Here is a 25,504-nt window from a genome sequence, read left to right as displayed (position 1 = left end):
GAGGCTATGCCCCCTAGTTCTGCTGTCACCCGCCAGTGGAAACAACCTGCCCGCATCTATCCTATCTATTCCCTTCATAATTTTAAATGTTTCTATAAGATCCCCCCTCATCCTTCTAAGTTCCAACGAGTACAGTCCCAGTCTACTCAACCTCTCCTCATAATCCAATCCCTTCAGGTCTGGGATTAACCTAGTGAATCTCCTCTGCACACCCTCCAGCGCCAGTACGTCCTTTCTCAAGTAAGGAGACCAAAACTGAACACAATACTCCAGGTGTGGCCGCACTAACACCTTATACAATTGCAACATAACCTCCCTAGTCTTAAACTCCATCCCTCTAGCAATGAAGGACAAAATTCCATGTGCCTTCTTAATCACCTGTTGCACTTGTAAACCAACCTTCTGTGACTCATGCACTAGCACACCCAAGTCTCTCTGAACAGCGGCATGCTTTAATATTTTATTGTTTAAATAATAATCCCGTTTGCTGTTATTCCTACCCAAATGGATATCCTCACATTTGTCAACATTGCATTCCATCTGCCAGACCCGAGCCCATTCACTTAACCTATCCAAATCCCTCTGCAGACTTCCAGTATCCTCTGCACTTTTCGCTTTACCACTCATCTTAGTGTCATCTGCAAACTTGGACACATTGCCCTTGGTCCCCAACTCCAAATCATCTATGTAAATTGTGAACAATTGTGGGCCCAACACGGATCCCTGAGGGACACCACTAGCTACTGATGCTGGAGCATTCAGAACGTCGCCGGATCGATGCCGGGTAAGAACCGATGGGATTAGATTCCAAATTTCTGAAAAACCTTATTGTAACGAGGGGACATCCTTACCTCCTCTGCGAAATATATACTGCTCCCAAACTTTAGGAGCTGAATTCAAGCGGGAGGAAGCAACCAGTTCACTGCTCTGACACACTTGACGCAACGCATCGCATCATTGACCAGCATATAACCATCGGTCTATTTATGCATGGACAGGAAGATAGACGCTATTTAGTCGCTTGAGTCTGTCACAGACGAAGAAAATGGAGGTGGAAATAATGTTCTTTTCACTTCTTAGACAGAAAGTGTATGCAGCTATTCAACCATTAACCTTTAAATGTCAGCTGGTAGAAAGCAGTGACAGAATCAAGCTTGCTGATCACAAACAGATAGGCAGTATGCAATACTGATAAAAGGGATCAGTGGTAGGGCTGGAGGTCATCAAGCCAAATGCACAGAAACAGGAAGAAGAAATTCACCACCAGTTACAGAGCAACATGGTGCGACTGTACAGCAATTCCTTTCTGTTACTCAGGAATTGCAGAATGCTGTCATTGTTATTTTTCGCCTCTGTCACCTCTCCACATTCCACACCATCCTCCAGTCCGGACAGCTGCCGCAACTAGTCATAGAACATAGAACAGCGCAGTACAGGCCCTTGGGCCCTCGATGTTGCGCCGACCTGTGAAACCCCTCTAAAACATCTGCATTATTCCCTTATCGTCCATATGCCTATCCAATGAGAATTTGAATGCGTTGAGTCTTGGTGAGTCCACTAATGTTGCAGGCAGGGCATTCCACGCCCTTACTACTCTCTCAGTAAAAACCTACCTCTGACATCTGTCACATCTATTTCCCCACAATTTAAAGCTATGTCCCCTCGTGCTAGACATCACCATCCGAGGAAAAATGCTCTCACTGTCCACCCTCTCTAATCCTCTGATCATCTTGTATGCCTCAGTTAAGTCACCTCTTAACATTCTTCTCTCTAACGAAAACAGCCTCAAGTCCCTCAGCCTCTCCTCATAAGATCTTCCCTCCATACGAGGAAACATCCTGGCAAATCTCCTCTTCATCCTTTCCAATACTTCCACATCCTTCCTATAATGCGGCAACAAGAACTGCACGCAATACTCCAAATGCGGCCGCACCAGAGTTACGTACAATTGCAACTTGACCTCATAGCTCCGAAAATTGTTTCCTCTACCAATAAAACCTAACACACCGTACACCTTCTTACCAACCCTCTCAACCTGGGTGGCAACTTTCCGGGATCTATGTACATAGAAACCGAGATCCCTCTGTTCACCAAACACTAACAAGAATCTTACCATTAGCCCACAACTCTGTCTTCCTGTTATTCCTTGCAAAATGAATCTCCTCACACTGTTCTGCATTAAAGTCAATTTACCACGTGTCAGCACAGCTCTGCAGCTTATCTATGTCCCTCTGTAACTTGTAACATCCTTCCGCACTGTCCAAAACTCCACCAACTTAGTGCCAGTTGTAAATGTACTTACCCATCCGTCTCCGCCCTCCTCCAGGTCATTTATAAAAATGACAAAGAGCTGTGGCCCCAAAACACATCCTTGTGGTACACCACTAGTAACTGGACACCAGTCTGAACATTTCCCGTCAACCTCCACCATTTGTCTTCTTCCAGATAGCCAACGTCTGATCCAAACTGCTAAATAACCCTGAATCCCATACCTCCGTATTTTCTGCAATAGCCTACATTGGGGAACATTATCAAACGTTTTACTGAAAGCCATATATACCACATCAACTGCTTTACCCTCATCCACCTGTTTGGTCACCTTCTCAAAGAACTCAATAAGGTTTGTGAGGCAGGACCTACCCTTCACAAAACCATGTTGACTATCTCTAATGAAATTATTCCTTTCCAGATGATTATACATCCTATCTCTTATAAACATTTCCAAGAATGTCCACAATAGAAGTAAGGCTCACTGGTCTGTAGAAACTGGGATTCTCTCTACTCCCTTCTTGAACAAGGGGACAACATTTGCTGTCCTCCAGTCTTCTGGCACTATTCCTGAAGACAAAGATGACTTAAAGATCAAAGCCAAAGGCTCAGCAATCTCCTCCCTAGCTTCCCTGAGAATCCTAGGATAAATCCCATCCTGCCCAAGGGACTTATCTATATCAACACTTTCCATAATCGATAACACTTCCTCCTTATGTACCTCAAGCCCTTCTAGTCTAGTAATCTGTATCTCAGTATTCTCGACCACATTGTCTTCTTCCTGTGTGAATACTGTCGAAAAATACTCATTGAGCACTTCCCCTATCTCCTCGGACTCAACGCACAACATCCCACTACTGTCCTTCACTGGCCCTACTCTTACCCTAGTCATTCTTTTATTACTGACATATCTATAGAAAGATTTAGTGTTATCCTTTATCCTGCCTCCCAAACACTTCTCATGTCCCCTCTTGGCTCTTCTTATCTCTCTCTTTAGTTCCTTCTTAGCTAACTTGTAACTCTCAAACGCCCAACCTGAACCATCACGTCTCATGATTACATATACCTCCTTCTTCCTCTTGACAAGTGTTTCAACTGCTTTAGCAAACCATGGTTCCCTCGCTCGACCACTTTCTTCCTGCCTGACTGGTACATACTTATCAAGGAGACGCAGTAGTTGTTGCTTGAACAGCATTGTGCCCATACCCTGCAGTCTTCCTCTCCATCCGATACATCTCTTGCCTCATCGGATCATAATTGCCTTTCCCCCAGATATGACTCTTGCCTTGTGGTGTATACCTATCATCTTCCATCACTAAAGTAAACGTAATCGAATTGTGGTCACTATCACCATAGTGCACACCTACCTCCAAATCTAACACCTGTCCTGGTTTATTACCCAGTACCAAATCCAATGCGGCCTCGCCTCTCATTGGCCTATCTACATACTGCGTCAGGAAAACCCCTGCACACATTGGAAAAAAAACGGACCCATCTAAAGTACTTGAACTATAGTGTTTCCAGTCAATATTTGGAAAGTTAAAGTCCCCATAACAACTACCATGTTACTTTCGCTCCTATCCCGAATCATCTTTGCAATCCTTTCCTCTAAATCTCTGGAACTTTTCGGAGGCCTGTAGAAAACCCCTGACAGGGTGACCTCTCCTTTCCTGTTTCTAAACTCAGCCCATACTACCTCAGTAGTCGGGTCCTCATCAAACGCCATTTCAGCCACCACAACACTTTCCTTGACTAACAACGCCACCCCTCCTCCTCTCTTACCACCTTTCCTGAGCTTACTGAAATAACTAAACCCTGGCACCTGCAACAACCATTCCTCTCCCTGCTCTATCCATGTCTCCGAAATGGCCACAACACCGAAGTCCGAGCAACCAACCCATGCCGCCAGCTCACGATGCAGCCTCTGCTTAAGCACTATGTCGAACACTGCACAAGTTGAGCTAAAGCGCAGGAAAGACATGCAGCTAATGCTCAACCAAAATAGTTCAGTTTTCTTTGTGAAATTGACTATAATTTTCGATAATTACGTTTATGAAGTTATTGGTCGTTTTATTTAAACCACAGCATGCTGTCCAAGGCTGCGATTCGATGGTGTGCCTCAGACTAACATAATTTGTGTGTGTGGAGCGGCTTGGTGCATGGTGGACTTGGGAACTTGCCGTGATTCTTCGCAGTTGCTCGACAGAAGTGTCCAAGAAATAAGCGACATGCTTCTTGCTCTAGAGACGTTCAGCGGATTCCTCATGACAATATCAGCCCCCTCGCGATGGTGCTGCCATATACCCTGCAGCAGAACACCATGAACGTGAACACGTTTTTCAGCGTTTACCGGAGTGCACTTTCTGAATCGTTTAAGCATCTGAAGAATTCATTCATCACGCAGTGTCGCTCCATAATGTTCCTCATGGTTCCTTAGTTCTCACCATGCTCATTATGGTTCCACATGCTTAGTTGTCGATTGGAACCAGTGGTTTTGAATTGAGCTGTATATAGAGCGGAAGCCATGCATTCCGAGAAGTTATCTTTGCTTCTCTATTTCTATCGCACAGATCATGTTGCTTTGTCACAGGAGGTGAATTTGCTCCTGCTTTCCACAAAGCTGGGACTGCCTGGCTGATTCCGAATGACAGCATGGTGCTTACCGCCAGCATAGTTTACATGACAATCGTTATCTACTGTTAAAGGTCACAAACTAACTCGGAATTAAGGTCGTTTGCGTTCTTGATATTATGTAACACATCACATCTATATCGGGGACTGATATAATCAGGTGCACCAACTGAAATCCCCTTATGTTTGGAAAATCTCGAGATCTCTCATTCAACTTCTCCCTGCTGAGGGAGAAAATGATTTATTCGTGAAATCGGGCACAAATGTTCGCCACTGAATCAATGCATTGATGCAGACTGTACCAGAGATTGTGTATGTGGAGATTACGAGGAATCACAGTGGGTGCAACGTGAATAGAGTGACGAACCAAGAACAGTACAAAAATGAACGAGTATGGTAAGTTAATATCTGAACACAGAGCCTCATTCAAAACAGCAGCAAACCAGGGGCGGCACAGTTGCCCAGTGTTTAGCACTGCTGCCTCACAGCGCTTCGGACCCGGCTTTGATAATGGGCTCGGGTCACTGTCTGTGTGGGATCTGTACATTCCCCATGAGTGCGTAGGTCGCACTGCCGCAACCCAGAGATGTGCAGGAAATGTCAATTGGCCAACATAAACGTACCCCTGAAATGAAAAAAAAAATGGGCACTTTAAATTTATAAAAAAATATGAGTAGCAACAGCAGCATAAAACGGGGCAGAATAAATGATGGGAGCAGTCATACAGTTAACCATGGTATACAACATTAATAACTAGTTCGAGAGGTTTACCTGGGACACCAACAATAGCCAAGATTGGATAATAAAAATATTGAATGATGAAAATTCCGTATGTGATCCGATCTGCTGTGCGTGTCCACCAACTATATTCAGTAATACTGTCAATCCATTCGGTTAAGCCCTTTCCCATTGTTGTAATATTCCAATTTTTTGTTCTCTGATTCATCTCCATTGCTGTCAAATGCTGATGCGTTGATGTGACACACCAGGTGATTGATATGAGATTCTGATCCATCAGCTCCCTCCTGCGGGAGCCGATAATCTTTGCTGGCGCTGGATGTGACACTACTGTTCATAGTATGAGACAACATGTGGTATTAAATCCCTTCATATTACAACATCGAACCCTCCAGTGACCTAATTAGTATCCACGGAGATTAACACTTATTCCTGTCGCTGAACAAACAGATTCAGTTAACTATTTTCAATTCAACACGTAGTATAACAATAAAGTGGACAATAAGGTACAATATTTCGCGGATATACAGCGCCTATGTGGATGGTTCAGGATATGTTAGGTGGAAATATTGGAGTCACTGACCACAATCTTTCAATTATTCTTGGGTGTATCAATGCTGTCTCTGTATAATTACCGTGTTTTTTACATGCTGTTCACATTATTCAGGACTAATAGAGACCTATGAACGATGGGCAACTGGTAAAACCAGATCTATTTGCTATTTTTTGCTGACAACCTAATATCATCTTGGCATATATTGGCTTCCGAAAGTTTCTAGAAGTATGAAGCGAACGGTAAACAGCACCTAAGTCTCCGGGGGATGCAACAATTTGAATTCTACCAACATTGTAGCGCAGACGGATCCGGTACAGACGGTAAAAATGACCGTGTTGCCGCGATGTCTGTTTATTTTTAAATGCCTACCGATTTTCCTGCCTTTCCGGCTTTTTTCAGAGAGATTGAGGGAAGGATTACGTCGTTCATATGGGGAGGGAAGGTGGCCAGAGTTAGAAAGGTGCTGCTACAGTGGGGGAGGCAGGCAGGTGGTTTGGGTTTTCCGAACGTGATGTATTACTACTGGGCGGCGAAGGTGGAGAACGTGCGGAGCTGGGTCGGAGGGGTTGATTCACAGTGCGTCAGAATGGAGGAAAATTTGTGCAGGGGGTCGGATTGAAAGCACAAGCAACAGCGCCGCTCCCGATAGCCCTGCGGAAATCCTCAGGGATTCCGGTAATAATAGCTTCATTCAGAATTTGGGGGCAGTTTCGCCAACAGCGGGTTGGGGGCATAGTCAAGGGAAATGCCGATTCGGGGGAACCACTGATTTGAGCCAGGGAGGTGGGATGAAAATTTTCGTAAATGGGAGAAGGGGATTAAGACACTAAAAGATTTGTTTCTTTGGGGTTGGTTTGCAGGAGTGAAGGAGTTGGAAGCGAAGTATGGGCTGGATACAGGCTGGTTCGAGATTTTGCCAGAAAGGAGATTCAGAGTATCCTGGTGGAGCCGGTCGCCACATTGCCGGAGGCGGTGCTGACGACAGTTGGACTGGAGAAAGGGCTTGTGTCAACTGTTCACGGGTCAATTTTGGAAGAGAAGGCACCAATGGAATGGATCAAAGCAAAGTGAGCGGATGAGTTGGGGAGGATATGGAGGAGTGGTTCTGGTGTGAGGTGCACTGGAGAATGAATGTCTCCACCTCGTGCGCGAGGTTGGGGCGGTTACAGCTGATGGTGGTGGACAGAGCACACCTCATGAGGGTGAGGATGAGCCAATTCTTTGAAGGAGTAAGTTATGTGTGTGAACGTTGCATGAGATGGGGGTTAACTAATCATGTTCATATGTTATGGTCCTGTCGAAAGCTATAGGATTACTGGAAGGAGGTTTTTATGGTAATTTCTAAAGTGTCGAACGGGAAACTGGACTCGTCCCCCGATGAGTCCATATTTGGTGTGCTGGACAAGCCACGGTTGGAAACTGGAGCAGAGAATTCGCCGATCGAGCGAAGGCCGGTCCTGATGGGTTGGAGAGCAACTGCTCCACCCTCCACCTGGCGTGGCGGTGGTGGGGGGGGGGGGGGGGGGGGTTGGAATTCTTGACTCTTGAGAAGGTTAAGTTTGAACTGAGGGGAAGGATAGAGGCGTTCTATAATTCATGGGCATTATTCATTATGCACTTTCGAGAACTGGATAACATCGAACATCAGTTGGGGTGGGTGGGCGGGTTGTCGGGAGGGGGTGGTGTGTATTAAAGGTGACTATGGGTGATTCCTGATTCCTTTTGTCAATTGTTTATGTGAACATGCGGGCTAATGTTTGGTGTTTGGTGGGAGGATGGGATCATTGTAATTGATATGGGAGTGACATATTTGTTACTGATTAGTGTTTATTGTTGTTTGGTGTAAATTTGGGAGAAAAAGGAGGAGAATAAAAAATATTTCAAAAACAGAACCAACCATTACAATGAAGCCAGCATTACGGATAGAAGCAGATGTTTGATCTTCTAACCTTCAATCCGGTGATAATGGTCTAAAAGTTATATCCTCCAACAGACAATGACTTTCTACCAGGTGATTCATTTAGCTAACCTGAAGCCAGTTTCTCCAAGAATGAAATGAATCCTGAATATTCTTGGACTGGATTCTCCGAGACATCGCGCCAAATTCGCAAAACACGTTCGGCCGGAGAATTAGCTCCGACTCCAAATTCGGGTTAGACGCCTATTTTGCGTCGATTTTGGATTCTCTGGACCCCCCCAACATGACGAAATTGCGGCGTCTGACGCGCGGTCCGGAGAATCACTCCAAGGGCCCTGAGGACCGATTCTGCTGCGCCTCAGCGATTTACAGGCAGCGTGGTTCCTTTCCACCTATTAACGTTAGGGGAGCCGGTGTGATGGCTGATGCGGCTTCGGGAGGAGGTAAGTCTTGGACACCAAGCGTGCTTCCTGCGGGGTGGGGGCCTGCCAGGGTCGGTGGTGGGGAGGAGAAGGAGTGGAAAGGTTGAGAGTCGAGGAGCCCCTATCATGACAGGGCATTGCTAGGCAAGGAGCACCATTACAAAAGCCATCTTGTTAGCCACCCACACGGGCACTGGCTGAACGAAGGGTTAACGGTACTGCCTCCCCCCTCCCCGGCCACCCCACTCACCCGGCGATATCAAACGGGGGTAACTCCCAGGGTCACACCGATGGCAGCCCCAGTGAGGGTAGTACCACGAAAAGGTGGCTCTGGCAGCGGGGTCAAAATCAGGGCGGGGGCGGGGGACTGTATGCCTTGGGCACGTCGTGCCAACCGGGGCCACCATGTAGCCTATGACAACTGATTGTGCACAGGTCAATGCGTCATGGTGAAATTATCTCCTCTCACACCCTGCAGATCGTAATATTTGGGCACCACCCAGTGATATTTTCCACCGTGGCCAGGGGCGCTGCGCTGCATGTCGCCTTGTGGCAGCATCAGTGGATACAAAGCGGAGGGTGCAGCAGGGGAGTAGGCCGCAGAGCGGCAATTGGCAGCTGCTCAGACTGGCAGACTGCCCGCTCGACATGCCGAGAAGGAGGAGAGGCAGGGGCAACAAGACAAGAAAGAGGAGGAGGAGCTGGTGGTGGCATTAACGATTTGCCTGCTCAGGCCTCGAGTGTCCCAGCGCTTAATGTCTTTTGATGTTCTCCCAGACTGGTCATGCAAAAGACTACAGATGAGCTAGGAAACCGTCAGACACGTATGCCTGGAAACGCGTGGGAGTGGGGAGGATATCTGTTCCCGGTGGCCGTCAAGGCACATGTCGCCCGGAACTTCTACGCAATGGTGTTTTTCCAGTTGCCGAGTGGGGGACTCGTCCGGCATCTAATAGGCATCAGCACACAGGGGCATCCTTGCTTTCACTGACGCACAGTATGCCCTTGTGGACCGGTACATGCAGTTCCCGGTGGACCTCGCCCACCAGAATGCCCAGGCAGTGGGGTTCACTTCGTGCACCATGACACCCGGGGCCAGGGATTAATCAATGGAATATGTGTCACCTTCGGCTGCCTGCGGATCACATGCCACTGTTCTCCAATCGAAAGGGGTACCACTCCATGAATATGTACGTGGTCTGTGACCACTAGATGAGGATCCTTCACGTCTGTGCCCGGTAAACGGGCAGTGTGTATGACTGTTCCTTTTGGCGCAACCTGTGATCCCCGTCATGTTCGAGGGATGTCCCTCCCATCCCCCTCCCATCCTCTGCCAGCCCCCGCTCCCCCCCTCCCCCTGCCGCCCGGCTGCATTGCTGGCTGCTGGACGACAGGTATTACCCGTTGCAGTTGTGGCTGATGATGCCTATTCGGAGACAACAGAGCGACGTGGAGCACCACTACAATGATGCCCATTGTGCAGTCAGGCGGATAGCCAAGAGGTGATTCAGGGTGCTGAAGATGCGTTTCAGGTGGCTGGAGCGCTCTGGACTGCTACTTCAGTATGATGTCAGGAGGGTCGGCCACATCATGGTCTGCTGCGTCTTGCACAATATAGCCAAGCAGAGGAGCAATGCGCTGGAGGAGGAGGAGGAGCAAGGGGTCTCTGCAGACGAGGAAGGCGGGAAATGCGGGATGACCAGATACGCGAGTCGACAATTAGCAATCGGCAGGGCCAGCGAGCACGGGACACATTAGTCGGCACATGTTTCACCACCTCGGGGAGGGGGGGGGGGTTGCTCAGCACGCATGCCACAAAACCACACCTCCTCACCACCAGACATCCTCACCTCCGACACAACCAGACACCCGCACCTCCTACATCACCAGAAACCCTCACCTCCCACTCCTCCGAACACCCTCACTTCACACATACCACTGAACTGCTCGCATGCTCACATCTTCCGTTATATATACATGCGGCACAAAGAGCGGGGGGGGGGGGGGGCACTGGGTTGACACCAGCAGTGGGTCTGTTCCTTGTGATGGAGGATGATAACAACCAAACCCCCAGGATCCCGGACACCTGGCCGTCGGGACTGTCCCGCTCGGCCCACTCGCCCTTCAGCCTCTCGCACTCGCGCGTCTTACGCTGGATGTAATCCATCCGCTCCTGGCCCGTCTGTCTACCTGGGTAGACATTCAGAAGGTACCTCCACACCAGCTGTGGGAGGGGGGTAGGAAGAGACCAGCAAGACAGGATTCGATTAGGGTTCCCTCCCACAAAGCTTCACAAGCCCACCCGCACCTCTCCGGACTGTCACGGACTTATAACGAGAATTTTCTATGTAAACACATCACGCTCGACTCTCTCCCCAATGCCCCCCCCCCACTCTCCCCCCCCCCCTCCCCCCACCCCCCCCCCCCCCCCCCCCCACCACCCAAAAAAAAGAATGACATGATCGGAAATGCAGAAAAGGTGTCAGCCCTGGCTCGGTGGGTGAACGTGACACTTGCCGGCAATGAAGATGCGTCGCCAAAGTTTTTCATGCGCACGCATCAGGACGAAACACAACACTCAAATTTCAAACAATAATATTCTTTTGAAAAAAACAAATCAAAGGGCACTTTCCTTCCGCTGGCATAGTTCAGGTCATACTCGAGCAACGCATGCTCGTACAGCCCCAAAACCACAAAAGTGTTTGCGGTTTTACACGTTTGTGCAATTGGACAGCACCTGTGGATCAATTCTGAGTGCGCCAATAGTCACGATACCAACCAATGCAAGATCGATCACTCGTAGTTGAGCAACGTGGCTCGTTTATATGTACTCAAAGCAACATACATTCATCACAAACAAGCCTTTATTTATTTATTTTATTTTTAAAATAAATTTCGAGTATCCAATTACTTTTTTCAGATTAAGGGACAATTTCACTGGACAATCCACATACATAGAACGATACAGCGCAGTACAGGCCCTTCGGCCCTCGATGTTGCACCGACATGGAAAAAAGCTAAAGGCCATCTAACCTACACTATGCCCTTATCATCCATATGCTTATCCAATAAACTTTTAAATGCCCTCAATGTTGGCGAGTTCACTACTGTTGCAGGTAGGGCATTCCACGGCCTCACCACTCTTTGTGTAAAAAACCCACCTCTGACCTCAGTCCTATATCTATTACCCCTCAATTTAAGGCTACGTCCCCTCGTGCTAGCCAGCTCCATCCGCGGGAGAAGGCTATTGCTGTCCACCCTATCTAACCCTCTGATCATTTTGTATGCCTCTATTAAGTCACCTCTTAACCTTCTTCTCTCTAACGAAAACAACCTCAAGTCCATCAGCCTTTCCTCATAAGATTTTCCCTCCATACCAGGCAAATCCTGGTAAATCTCCTCTGCACCCGTTCCAAAGCATCCACGTCCTTCCTATAATGAGGCGACCAGAACTGTACGCAATACTCCAAATGCGGCCGTACTAGAGTTTTGTACAACTGCAACATGACCTCATGGCTCCGGAACTCAATCCCTCTACCAATAAAGGCCAACACAGCATAGGCCTTCTTCACAACCCTATCAACCTGGGTGGCAACTTTCAGGGATCTATGTACATGGACACCGAGATCCCTCTGCTCATCCACACTACCAAGAATTTTACCATTAGCCAAATATTCCGCATTCCTGTTATTCTTTCCAAAGTGAATCACCTCACACTTCTCCACATTAAACTCCATTTGCCACCTCTCATCTCAGCTCTGCAGCTTATCTATGTCCCTCTGTAACCTGCAACATCCTTCCGCACTCTCTACAATTCCACCGACTTTAGTGTCGTCTGCAAATTTACTCACCCATCCTTCTGCGCCCTCCTCTAGGTCCATTATAAAAATGACAAACAGCAACAGCCCCAGAACAGATCCTTGTGGTACGCCACTCGTAACTGAACTCCATTCTGAACATTTCCCATCCACTACCGCTCTCTGTCTCCTTTCAACTAGCCAATTTCTGATCCACATCTCTAAATCACCCTCAATCCCCAGCCTCCGTATTTTCTGCAATAGCCGACCGTGGGGAACCTTATCAAACGCTTTACTGAAATCCATATACACCACATCAACTGCTCTACACTCGTCTACCTGTTCAGTCACCTTCTCAAAGAACTCGATAAGGTTTGTGAGGCATGACCTACCCTTCACAAAACCATGCTGACTATCCGTAATCATATTATTCCTATCTAGATGATTATAAATCGTATATTTTATAATCCTCTCCAAGACTTTACCCACCACAGACGTTAGGCTCACCGGCCTATAGTTACCGGGGTTATCTCTACTCCCCTTCTTGAACAAAGGGACCACATTTGCTATCCTCCAGCCCTCTGGCACTATTCCTGTAGCCAATGATGACCTAAAAGGCTCAGCAATCTCTTCCCTGCCTTCCCAGATAATCCGAGGATAAATCCCATCAGGCCCCGGGGACTTATCTATTTTCACCTTGTCCAAAATTGCCAACATGTCTTCCCTACGCACCTCAATGCCATCTATTCTAATAGCCTGGGTCTCAGCATTCTCCTCCACAATATTATCTTTTTCCTGAGTGAATACTGACGAAAAGTATTCATTTTGTATCTCGCTTATCTCCTCAGCCTCCACACACAACTTCCCACCACTGTCCTTGACTGCCCCTACTTTTACCCTAGTCATTCTTTTATTCCTGACATACCTATAGAAAGCTTTCGGGTTTTCCTTGATCCTACCTGCCAAAGACTTCTCATGTCCCCTCCTTGCTCGTCTTAGCTCTCTCTTTAGATCCTTCCTCGCTTCCTTGTAACTATCAAGCGCCCCAACTGAAACTTCACGCCTCCTCTTCACATAGGCCTCCTTCTTCCTCTTAACAAGAGATTCCACTTCTTTGGTAAACCACGGTTCCCTCGCTCGACCCCTTCCTGCCTGCCTGACTGGTACGTACTTATAAAGAACATGCAATAGCTGTTCCTTGAACAAGCTCCACATATCCAGTCTGCCCAACCCTTGCAGCCTACTTCTCCAACCTACACATCCTACGTCATGTCTAATGGCATCATAATTGCCCTTCCCCCAGCTATAACTCTTGCCCTGCGGGGTATACTTATCCCTTTCCATCACTAACGTAAAGGTCACCGAATTGTGGTCACTGTTTCCAAAGTGCTCACCTACCTCCAGATCTAACACCTGGCCTGGTTCATTACCCAAAACTAAATCCAATGAGGCCTCGCCTCTTGTTGGCCTCTCAACATATTGTGTCAGGAAACCCTCCTGCACACATTGTACAAAGAACGACCCATCTAATGTTATCGAACTATATCTTTTCCAGTCAATATTTGGAAAGTTAAAGTCTCCCATAACAACTACCCTGTTACTTTCGCTCTTTTCCAGAATCATCTTCGCCATCCTTTCCTCTACATCCCTAGAACTATTAGGTGGCCTATAGAAAACTCCCAACAGGGTGACCTCTCCTTTCCTGTTTCTAACCTCAGCCCATACTACCTCGGAAGAAGAGTCCCCATCTAGCATCCTTTCCGCCACCGTAATACTGTCCTTGACTAGTAGCGCCACACCTCCCCCTCTTTTGCCCCCTTTTCTGAGCTTACTAAAACACGTAAACCCCGGAACCTGCAACAACCATTCCTGTCCCTGCTCTATCCATGTCTCTGAAATGGCCACAACATCGAAGTCCCAGGTACCAACCCATGCTGCCAGTTCCCCTACCTTATTTCGTATACTCCTGGCATTGAAGTAGACACACTTCAAACCACCTACCTGAACACTGGCACCCTCCTGCGAAGTCAAATATGTGCTCCTGACCTCTATACTCTCATTCTCCCGTACCCCAAAACTACAATCCAGGTTCCCATGCCCCTACTGAATTAGTTTAAACCACCTCTGTCACATCTTTGGGTTGTAGGGGTGAAACCCACACAGACATGGGGTGAACGTGCACATTCCACATGGGCAGTGAGCCAGGGCTGGGATCGAACATGGGTCCTCAGCACCTCAGCCAGCAATGCTAACCACTGTGTCGCTCTACAAACAAACTCATACTTTAATTTTTGTTGAAGGACCTGGGAGTTTGAGGAGCAAATAGTTCCCCGGTGCTTTCTCCCTAGGTTTACCTCGACCAGAGTCAGTATGCTAACCAACCAACACCTTTTTCTCCTGCGGTGTAAATTGTTAAGGGTCTGAAATCTGGCATTCTTGCATTTGTCCGGAAGTGTGAGATTTGAAAAGCTTCGATAACTCAGGCGTCCTGTTTCAGCAAGATTAAATCAAAACACGAGTTAAATGGTCAGTGGCCAAAGAATGCTCACCTCCTCAAAGAGTATTTGAGGATGTGTCCTTCCCCAGGACACTCACATGCAGAGCGATTAAAACAAAGTGGGATATTTGGCCAGAGGATAGTCGAACTGATTCAGATCTCTCAACTGCTAACGAGTGGACTGCTACTGTGAACTTATCAGAGAATAGATGATCTACTAGCAGGCACCTTATCCACGTCACCCTACCTAACCTTTTGGACACGAAGAAGCAATTCAGCATGGCCAGCCACCTAACCTGCACATCTTTGGACTGTGGGAGAAATCCGGAGCACCGGGAGGAAACCCACGCAAACACGGGAGAAAGGAAATAAAGCTAGGTGGGAATGCTAGCTGTGAGGATACAAAGATAGGTGGGGACCGAAGACATTTGGAGTTTGGAAGAACGAGGGGTAATTCTCATGCAACAATTTTAAAACGCAGGACCTCTCGGGTTGCAATCTCGGGATTACTCCCTAAACAGCTGGTGTAGGAGGAAGGGTTTCAGATGTCCGCACCATTGAGATCTGTTCCTGGGCAGGTTGGACCTGTACAAGAAGGATGGCTTGCATCTAAACTGGACGGGCACCAATATCCTGGCTGGGATGTTTGCTGGTGTCACATGGGAGGGTTTAATCCTGTGTGTCAGGAGCAGGGCGGGAACAGGGGCGATAGATCAGATGGTGAAATAACTGATGGGTAACTAGAGAAAAGGGCCTGTAAGACTCAAAGGAGGAGCTGGCAGGGCGATGTTGCTGAACACAGTGGGACTGGTGGTCTGAAGTACATTTTTTTCAATGCGAGAACAGGTAAGGCAGATAAACTGAAGAGTTTGTATTAGTACTTGAAACTATGATGTTGTTGCCAATACAGAGACTTGGCTTAGGGAAGAACAGGAGTGGCGGCTAAACGTTCCCGGTATAGATGTTTCAGGTGGGATAGACGGGAATGTAAAAGGGGTGGGGGAGTTGCACTATTGGTAAAGGAGAATATCACAGTTGTACTGAGGGAGCATACATCGGAGAGCTCATACAAAAAAAAACCAAAGAAAATTACAGCACAGGAACAGGCCCTTCGGCTTCCCAGCCTGCGCCGATCCAGGTCCTTTATCAAAACCTGTCTCCTATTTTCCAAGGTCCCTCTGTTCCCGCCCGTTCATATACCTGTCCAGATGCATCTCAAATGATGCGATCGTGCCCACCTCTACCACCTCCGCTTGTAAAGCATTCCAGGCACCCACCACCCTCTGCGTAAAAAACTTTCCACGCACATCTCCCTGAAACATTCCCCCTCTCACCTTGAAATCGTTACCCCTTGTAACTGACACCCCCACTCTTGGGAAAAGCTTGTTGCTATCCACCCTGTCCATACCTCTCATAGTTTTGTAGACCTCAATCGGGTCCCCCCTCAACCTCCGTGTTTCCAACGAAAACAATCCTAATCTACTCAACCTTTCTTCATAGCTAGCACCCTCCACACCAGGCAACATCCTGGTGAACCTCCTCTGCACTCTCTCCAAAGCATCCACATCCTTCTGGTAATGTGGCGAGCAGAACTGCACGCAGTATTCCAAATGTGGCCGAACCAATGTCCTATACAACTATAACATGACCTGCCAACTCTTGTACTCAATACCCCTTCCGATGAAGGCAAGCATGCTCTCTGCAGCGAGGCAATATGGGTAGAGCTGAGGAATAGGAAAGATGCAGTCACAATGTTGGAGATTTACTACAGGCCTCCCAACAGCCAGCGGGAGACAGAGGAGCAGATAGGTAGGCAGATATTGGAAAGGTGTAAAAGCAACAGGGTTATTGTGGTGGGTAATTTTAACTTCCCCTGTATTGACTGGGACACACAGTGCTCGGGACCTGGATGGGGTGGAGTTTATAAGGAGCACCCAGGACGGCTTCTTGAAACAACATGTAGGTAGTCCAACTAGGGAAGGGGCCGTACTGGACCTGTTATTGGAGAATGGGTCTGGCCAGGTGGTCAAAGTTTCAATAGGGGAGCATTTCGGGAACAGTGACCATAATTCAGTACATATAATGTACTGATGGCTAAAGTGTTGCCCTCAGGTGAAGGTGCTCAATTGGGGGAAGGCTAATTACAACAATATTATGCAGTAACGGAATAATGAAGATTGGGGGCAGATGTTGGAGGGAAAATCAACATCTGGCACGTGGGAGACTTTCAACTGTGAGCTGACAGGAATTCAGTACCGGCACGTTCCTGTAGGGATGAAGTATAAGTTCTGGGAATCTTGGATAACAAGAGATATTGTGAGCCTAGTCAAAAAGAAAAAGGGAAGCATTTGTCAAAGCGAAGAGGCTGGGAACACACAAAGCGAGTGCAGAATTCAAGGAAATTAAAACAAAACTAAAGCAAGGAGCCAGGAGGGCTAAAAGGGTTCACGAAAAGTAATTGGCCAGCACGATTAAGGAAATCCCAAGAATTTCAGGACATATCTCAAGAGCAAGAGGGTAGCCAGGGAGAGGATTGGCCCACTCAAGTTTAGGGAAGGGAATCGATGCGCGGAGCCAGAGAAATGGGCGAGGTACAAAAATTAGTATTTTGCGTCAGTATTGTCTAAAGAGGACTTGGTGGATGATGAGTCTGGGGAAGGGTGTGTAGATGGTTTGGGTCATGTTGAGATCAAAAAGGAGACTCCGCATAGACAGCGACCCACGCCGGAAATTGGACCCGGGTCCTTGGCGCTCTGAAGCAACAGTGTTAACCACTGTGCTAAAGTGCCGCCAGGGAGCGCACCCTGAAGGTCAGGAATCCCAAAGACTCACCAGGGAAGAAATCACTGTCCACAATGGCCGCCCCATCAGGGAACTGTGCCTCCTCAGCATATTCCCGGCTGTCGGGGTAGGTTGGAGGGTCGAGGTAACCAGACCCTCAGCATCGATTCACTAAAACCCCTTCAGAACTTTTCAACAATGTCACCCCTTATTCCTTGAAACGCTGGGGCAGCATGAGCCTCGCTCTCCGCAATTTCGAACCGCAAAGCTCATTTCAGGATTCAGTCACACAACCCTTCAGTGTTCAGTCTCTCTCTCTCTCTCTCTCGCGGGGAAGTATAGCCTTTAGGAGAATGAGTCCACAGTAATTCAGATGGACTCTCCTCGATGCCGTACAGAATTACAGCCCCAGCCTCCCAACTCCGATTCGTCTGAAATGAAGATAAACAGGCCATCTGCCTCCCTCATCACTGGGTGCAAATCATCTGAGGCCTCTCGATCGTTGACCTCTGCGAGGGAGATTTCTTGCCTCCTGCCCGCAGCGGATGGCCGACGAGATCCAGAGCCCAGCAGGTGAGTGGGCTCTTCGACCACGAGGGCATCACAGCCGGCAGCGACTGCGCCGTGGCAACAGATCAGTGCACGTGGGGTGGAGCACAGTGAGAGACAGAGTAAGGCACCAGACAGAGGAAGGGATACGAGGGACGAGTGTAGGCTTCGGGGACAGGCTGGGGGTAGAGAGCGAAGACCACTCACCTTGCGCAGTGCCGGTTCCACGCCACCGTGATGGATACACAGCCTCAGCTCCTCGGGCCGGCACAGCTACCCCTCGTGGTTGAGATAGGTGTGGAATTCAGCATCACTGAGCGGCGGATTGAATGGTTTCACTGCCTCCTCACCGCTCGAGCAACTCAGCACCTGCTACAACTTCGAGATGGTCCGGCCAAGTTTCAAACACTCCCAGGACAGGTACAGCACGGGGTTAGATAGAGAGTAAAGCTCCCTCTACACTGTCCCCATCAAACACACCCAGGACAGGTACAGCACGGGGTTAGATACAGAGTAAAGCTCCCTCTACAATGTCCCCATCAAACACTCCCAGGACAGGTACAGCATGGGGTAAGATACAGAGTAAAGCTCCCTCTACACTGCCCCCATCGAACACTCCCAGGACACGTACAGCACGGGGTTAGATACAGAATAAAGCTCCCTCTACACTGTCCAAATGAAATAATCGCGAGACAGTACTCCGGCAGAACCTCCAACTGTGCGGCGCTCCCTCAGCAATGACCCTCTGACAGTGTGACAAACCCCCAGTACTGACCCTCTGACAGTGCGGTGCTCCCTCAGTACTGACCCTCTGACAGTGTGGCACTCCCTCAATACTGACCCTCTGACAGTGCGGCACTCCCTTAGTACTGACCCTCTGACAGTGCAGCGCTCCCTCAGTACTGACTCTCTGACAGTGCAGCACTCCCTAAGTACTGACTTTCTGACAGTGCAGCACTCCCTCAGTACTGACTCTGACAGTGCAGCACTCCCTCAATACTCCCCAGTACCAAACACTGATCTGTGAAAATATCGCGAACCCATTTACAAATCTGTCCCTCCGGACTCGTGACTCCATGTGCCCAACACGCCAGCAACCCAGTTACCTGCCGAACGGAGGCAATGTATCAATTCCCAATTCAATCGTGGTTACTCTGCCCGCTTCCCCACGCCCCCCTCCCATTCCCTGACCCGGGACCCTCACCCGCGCCCATCCCAGGAGCAGTCCATTCCACACCAGGCCGCTGCTGGAACCTGCCCTTTTTCTCGTCCCCTCTAGCCCTCCGATACTCACTGTCTTCGGAGGCCTTGATGGCAACCTTGAGTTGCAGCTGGGCTTTCGAGAGGCTGCTGAAGGCCACGTCCGGATCCCTGTCCGAATTCAGCGCCAGGTACACCTCCTGGCTGGACTTGTCAGGGGACAGGTAGCTGATCACGAAATTCTTCTTCCTGTCCCACAATTTTGGAAATAGGGAGACATTTACTGCACGGTAAACTGCCACTGTCAGTGCGTCAGGACTGAGGGACAGCCGCACTGTCAGAGCGTAAGTATTGAGGGAGTATAGCACTGTCAGAGGGTCAGAACTGAGGGAGTGTCGCACTGTCAGCGGATCAGTACTGAGGGAGAGCCGCACTGTCAGAGGGTCAGTAGTGAGGAAGTGCCGCACTGTCCGAAGGTCAGTACTGAGTGAGTGTCACACTGTAAGTGTCAGCACTGAGGGAGCGCCGCCCTGTGAGACGTTCAGTTCTCAGGGAGTGCTGCCCTGTGAGAGGGTCCACGCTGACGGAGCTCTGTACTGTGAGAGGTCAGTACTGAGGGAGTGCCGCATTGTCGGAGCGTCAGTACTGACGGAGTGCTGCACTGTCAGTGGGTCGGTACTGAGGCAGTACCGCATTGTTAGAGGGTTAGTACTGAGGGAGTGCCGCACTGTCAGAGGGTCAGTACTGAGGGACTGCTGCACTGTCGGAGTCAGTACTGAGGGAGTGCTGCATTGTCAGACGGTCAGTACTGAAGGAGTTCTGCACTGCCGGAGGGTCAGTACTGAGAGAGTGCCGCACTGTGAGAGTATCAGTACTGGGGGAGCGCCGCACTGTCAGAGGATCAGTACTGAGGGAGCGCCGCACTGTCAGAGGGTCAGTACTGAGGGAGCAACGCACTGTTAGAGAGTCAGTGCTGAGGGTGTCGCATGGCCAGATGTTCAGTACTGAGGGAGTGCCGCCGTGTCAGGTGTCAGTACTGAGGGAGTGCCGCACTGTCAGAGGGTCAGTGCTGAGGCACTGCCGCATTGTGAGAGGGTCAACGCTGAGGGAGCGCAGCCCTGTGAGATGGTCAATGCTCATGGAGCACCGTACTGTCAGAGGGTCAGTACTGAGGGAGTGACGCACTGTCAGGGTCAGTACTGAGGGAGTGCTGCACTGTCAGAAGGTCAGTACTGAGGGAGTGCTGCACTGTCAGAGGGTCAGTGCTGAGGGAGTGCCGCACTGTCAGAGGGTCAGTACTGAGGGAGTGCCGCACTGTTAGAGGATCAATACTGAGGGAGCGCCGCACTGTCAGAGGATCAGTACTGAGGGAGTGCCGCACTGTCAGAGGGTCAGTACTGAGGGAGCGCCGCTCTGCGAGAGGGTGAGTGCTGAGGGAGTGCTGCACTTTGATAGGGTCAACGCTGAGGGAGCGCAGCGGTATGAGATGGTGTGCTCATGGAGCACCGCACTGTCAGAGTGTCAGTACTGAGGGAGTGCTGCACTGTCGGAGGGTCAGTACTGGGTGTGCCACTCTGTCAGAGGGTCAGTAATGAGGGAGTGCCGCTCTGTCAAAGGGTCATTGCTGAGGGAGCACCACACTGTCAGAGAGTGAGTACTGAGGGAGTGCTGCACTGTCAGAGGGTCAGTGCTGAGGGTGTCGCATGGCCAGATGTTCAGTACTGAGGGAGTGCCGCCGTGTCAGGTGTCAGTACTGAGGGAGTGCCGCACTGTCAGAGGGTCAGTGCTGAGGCACTGCCGCATTGTGAGAGGGTCAACGCTGAGGGAGCGCAGCCCTGTGAGATGGTCAATGCTCATGGAGCACCGTACTGTCAGAGGGTCAGTACTGAGGGAGTGACGCACTGTCAGGGTCAGTACTGAGGGAGTGCTGCACTGTCAGAATGTCAGTACTGAGGGAGTGCTGCACTGTCAGAGGGTCAGTGCTGAGGGAGTGCCGCACTGTCAGAGGGTCAGTACTGAGGGAGTGCCGCGCTGTTAGAGGATCAATACTGAGGGAGCGCCGCACTGTCAGAGGATCAGTACTGAGGGAGTGCCGCACTGTCAGAGGGTCAGTACTGAGGGAGCGCCGCTCTGCGAGAGGGTGAGTGCTGAGGGAGTGCTGCACTTTGATAGGGTCAACGCTGAGGGAGCGCAGCGGTATGAGATGGTGTGCTCATGGAGCACCGCACTGTCAGAGTGTCAGTACTGAGGGAGTGCTGCACTGTCGGAGGGTCAGTACTGGGTGTGCCACTCTGTCAGAGGGTCAGTAATGAGGGAGTGCCGCTCTGTCAAAGGGTCATTGCTGAGGGAGCACCACACTGTCAGAGAGTGAGTACTGAGGGAGTGCTGCACTGTCAGAGGGTCAGCACTGAGGGTGTGCCACACTGTCAGAGCGTCAGTGCTGAGGGAGTGTGGCACTGTCAGAGGGTCAGTACTGAGGGCGTGCTGCACTGTCAGTGGGTCAGTACTGTGCAAGTGCCGCACTGTCAGAGGATCAGTGCGGAGGGAGTGCTACTGCTGCTGGATGAACGCACTGTCGGAGGGGCAGGATAGGAGATTTACAAGGATGTTGGGTGGTATGGAGGGAAGATCTTACGAGGAAAGGCAGAAGGACTTGAGGCTGTTTTCGTTCGAGAGAAGGTTAGGAGGTGACTTAATTGAGGAGTACAAGGTGATCAAAGGATAGGCAGAGGTAGATATTGAGAGCCTTTTTCCTCAAATGGTGATGGCTAGCACGAGGGTACATAGCTTTATATTGAGGGGAGATAGATATAGGACAGAGGTAGATTCTTTACTCAGAGAATATTAAGGGCGTGGAATGCCCTGCCTGCAACAGTAGTGGACTCGCCAACATTAAACGCATTCAAATGGTCATTGGATAGGTGATCATCGGGATCTAACAGCCACGGGGAAACCGTGTTAATAACTGCACCACCGTGCTGCTCTAACCCACCGGTCCCCCTTTTCCCACGAGAGAACAGATGGCCCAGGAAACGAAAGGCCTTACTTCTGCATCAACTCGAGAACCATATTTTCATCTGCTCCACCCTCCTAATCCTTAATTCACTAACATGTGACACCGAGAGTGATCCAGTAATCACAATTTTAGATGTCCTGGTTTTAAGCTGCTAGCAATCAGCCTACATTCTTGTTACACAGACACATAGATATATAGAAGATCGGAGCAGGCGGAGGCCTTCTGGCCCTTCGTGCCTGCTCTGCCATTTATCACGATCATGGCTGATCATTTCAACACAATAGCCTAATGCTGCTTTCTCCGCAAAGCCTTTGATCCCATTCTCCCCAAGTGCTGCATTCAGCCGCCTCTTGAAGATATTCAAAGTTTTAGCATCACCTACTGAAGTTAAATCACCATTATTCTTAGATACCGTCCACAATATCAATATGGGTCAAAATGTGTTCTAAATGGTGCACCAGATTTTCTACCCTTGACTCCTTTGCAGACTTAAGTAGGTGCTATTCAGGTCAATGTAGCATTTCAAATTATCCCCGGTATAAACTATATCTTTAATTAAGGTTTTATTTACTTACCATTTCGTAGCTTCGATCCTAGATCCCGCCTTTCTAAGAAAGTATAGGAGGCTTAGCGATATTTTGTTTCAGGCAAAGGTTAATTTTTAAATTTCTTTATTTTACTTCAAAAGAAGTTCTACAACGGAAAAATATCTTTCTTCTGGATTTTCCGTTTCGGTTGTTCGGTCCTTCGTGGCGCCCTTGACAATTTCTCTTCTTGTCTGTGGGTGCTCTCAGTAGCTTCGATCCCTTGTTCGTTTCCTGCATTCAGTCACTCCGATCTACCAAAGCAGCACTGAGAGCTGGAAGCGATGATGGCTGTCAGCGATTCAGGACATTTATTACCCTCCTCACAGCCGTGCTGGTAAAATTTTATTATATGTTTCAATTATAAGCATTGGTAAAAAAATATTTGATGCTTGTCAAATCTTACAGGAGTGATACATTCGGTTCTCGTCGTGTTTAAACTGAGACCAGCTTGGTGCTAATTTACGCCTTTGTGGACTCAAACATTATGTCCAAACTTCTACTTCTAAGTGTTGTCATGAAATTTGTATTATTCACAAATGCACATTCTGTCACGTAATTCACTTAAGATTCTGGCAATTCTCATTCAACTTGCTGAAATAATTAACCTCTGTTAAAGTGTGAACTATTGTTTCCTCTATGTAACAAAAAATGTTATTCGCTAGTATTTCTAAAACTTTAAAGGACAGCATCAGATTACAGCATTAACTGTTCAAACTGGCAGTCAAGCTGATAAAGGGTATTTGCATTTCCAACCTTCTTTTCTGAATGTTGTTAACCATTTGTGGGATTTTTGCTTGCGTTTTCTCATAAACGTCTTTTTTCAGACCTTCATGTTTCAAATTACATCTATCCCTTTGTACTTTATACTACATACTACTTATGGTAATGAATTTCACAGGCTCATCGCTCTTTATGTGAAGAAGTCTCTCCTTATCTCTGTCCGAAATGGTTTAAACTGGATCCTCAGACAGTGATTCCTGGTTCTGGCCACACCCTTCTTTGGCACCATCATCCCTACATCTACCCTGTCTAGTAATGTTAGAACTTTATAAGTCTCTATGCGATTCTCCCGTCATTCTTCTAAACTCCAGTGAGAACAATCCCAACCTTGTCAATCTCTCCTCATATGACAGTCCTTCCATCTCTGTAATCAGTCTGGTAAACCTTCGCTGCATTCCCTCGAGAGCAAGAACATCCTTCCTCAGAGAAGGAGACCAAAGTATACACAATGTGGCCTCTCCAAGGCACTGTCCAATTGCAGCAACGTATCCCTGATTCTGTATGCGATACCCCTCGCAATGAAGGTCGACATACCATTAGCCTTCTTTACCACCTGCTGCACCTGCATGCTTACCTTCAGCGAATGGTGCACAAGGCCACCCAGGTCCCGCTGCACACTCCCCTCTCCCAATTTACAGCTGTTCACGCAGTAATCTGCCTTCCTGTTTTTGCATACAAAGTGAATAACCTCACACTTATCCAAATTATACAGCATCTGCCATTGATTTGGCCACTCGCCCAACCTGTCAGATCTCGCTGTGGGATGCCTGCATCCTCATCATAATTCTTACGCCCTTCATAAATCCATGCTGGCTCTGACTGATTCTGCTGCTGCTTTCTAAATGTTCCGCTATAAAGTCCTTGATAATGGATTCAAGCATTTTCCCCACTATCAAAGTCAGACTATAATTACCTGCTTTTTCTCTCCCTTACTTTTTGAATATCCGAGTGACGTGAGCAACCCTCCAATCTGCAGGGAGTTTTCCAGAGACTATACGATCCCGGAAGATGATCACCAATGCATCCATCATTCCCAGAGCCACCTCCTTATCTTGGATGCAGATTTTCGGGCCCTGGGGATTTATCTGCCTTCAATCCCATCAGTTTTTCCAGCACGACTTCTCTACTAATTTTGATCTCCCTCAGTTCTTCTCTCTCACTAAACCTTTCATTCTCCAACGTTACTGGGATCTTATTTGTGTTCTCGTTTATGAAGACAGAACCAGTTCATTACCTCATCACTCTTTATTAAATCAAGATCATTGACACCAACGTGAACCACGGCATCTAAATGCTCACCTCCCTTCTCAGCTGCCTGCAACCTTTCAGTGACACAACTAACTGGGGAAACAGGGTTGTAACACACCATCCTTCTGTCCGGTCTGCAGCCAGAGAAATGATTGGCCTGTCTCCTTGACAGCAAATGCGACAGAAGTGAGTGATTTTCCATTTTCCAATCTGCTGGGTCTCTGTGATGCCCCTATATCTAATCTGCTGGGTCTGTGCGATTCGTACTAAAGCACACATAATCCCCAGCAGAAGCTCCCACAGAGAGAAGAACATAATCACATGGAGATAGACGAGACCCACATTTTACACACACTGCAAACTTGTTAATGCTCCCTTCCTGGCCACCAGAGGTCGCTATCAACCTCCTTGCGCCTTCTGCTGCTCCTCCCAGTATCAGCACTGTCCACTCATCGGCACCTCCTCTGCTCGTTGGCAGAAAATCCTGGGGCTATCGGAGGAGAGAGTACGTCTCTT

This window comes from Scyliorhinus canicula, chromosome 21, assembly GCF_902713615.1.
Source record: "Scyliorhinus canicula chromosome 21, sScyCan1.1, whole genome shotgun sequence".
NCBI lineage: Eukaryota > Metazoa > Chordata > Chondrichthyes > Carcharhiniformes > Scyliorhinidae > Scyliorhinus > Scyliorhinus canicula.
This window is presented reverse-complemented; position numbering follows the sequence as displayed.